The 1,336-nt window shown below is 34.1% G+C and overlaps 1 protein-coding gene across 1 annotated transcript in view; it reads right to left on the bottom strand.

The window, feature by feature from the left end:
• LOC106470185 (laminin subunit beta-1-like) overlaps positions 1 to 1,336 on the bottom strand; it is a 57,223-nt gene that overhangs the window by 5,766 nt on the left and 50,121 nt on the right. The gene's annotated exons all lie outside the window — the stretch shown is intronic.

Genomic DNA, 1,336 nt, shown 5'->3' with positions numbered 1-1,336 from the left:
GAGATATAATAAAGGGGGCTATCAGAGATGCAGTTTTTGTGGTACATGTAGAGGCTAATGATGTAGGGAAAGGTAGATCAGAGGAGCTTATTAATAAGTACAAGGAGTTGAAAAAGGCATTTAAAGAAAGAGGCCATAACTTAATTTTGTCAGGGATACTGCCCAGAATTAACTGTGGGGATGAAGTTAAGTAGGTCACTAGGTCTAAGTGATAGGCTTAGGTTAGTATGTAAGGATGAGCAGGCTGGTTGGACTTGTGGGATAAGTTCAGTGGAAGAAGGGAGCTTTTTGGAATGGATGGTTTACATTTAAATATGGTAGGGACTGGCTTGCTTGCTAAGTCTATTAACTCAACTGTAAGGGAAGTTTTAAACTAGGACTAGACAGTGGTGAGGGCCAGGAGAAACTAAATGAAAAAGAATAAGAGGCAGAGAAAAGTTTAGCATAGGAAATGAGTATAGAAGCAGTTATACGGATAGGCTTAATTTTTACTATTGTAATGCTAGAAGTATAAGAAATAAAATATATGACTTAAAAGTACTGGTAGGAATGGAATATTGTGATATAATGACAATAACTGAATCATGGTTAAACATAGATGATTTTGATGACAGAAGTTTCTTTGGAATACAGGGTTACAGGCTATTTAATAGGGATAGAGTATTAAAGAGGGAGATAGTAGTGGCTTTATACATTAAATGTGAGTTACATCCTGTTGAAGTTGAGGATATCAAAGATAACAACAAGGAGATTGAATCCATTTGGGTTTTACTAGTGGATATAAAGGGAAACAGCTTTTAGTGGGAACTTGTTACAGACCACCAAATGATACTGATGTAATTAGTAAGAAACTTTACAATGAGATTAAGATTTCAGCTGATAATGAATTCATAATTATGGGTGATTTTAATTTTAGGCATATAGATTTGGAAATGCTAGAGTCAAACCACGAGGGAGAAAGGTTTGTGGAAACTGTTCAGGATGGCTTTATTCACCAATTAGTCAAGGAACCTACTAGAAACAATGTTATTTTAGATTTATTGTCAATTTCAAATAAAGAAATTGGAGAACATCAGGGTGCAAGTGATCACTGCTCTATTGGGTTCAATGTTTTCCTGCATATGGAGATAAGTTATAATGATATTTTGGTTACAAATTTCAAAAAAGAAAATTTTGAAGAGATGTGACAAGAATTATCTGTTGTGAATTGGGCAGCTGAATTATTTGGAGACACTGATCAGATGTGGAAAATTTTTTAAATTTGAATATTTAAATATTCAAGGTAAACATATTCCTTATAGAAAGAAAAGGGTAGCTGAAAGTAAAATACCAGGTT

Source organism: Limulus polyphemus, unplaced genomic scaffold, assembly GCF_000517525.1.
Source record: "Limulus polyphemus unplaced genomic scaffold, Limulus_polyphemus-2.1.2 Scaffold102, whole genome shotgun sequence".
Taxonomy (NCBI): Eukaryota; Metazoa; Arthropoda; class Merostomata; order Xiphosura; family Limulidae; genus Limulus; species Limulus polyphemus.
This window is presented reverse-complemented; position numbering and strand designations above follow the sequence as displayed.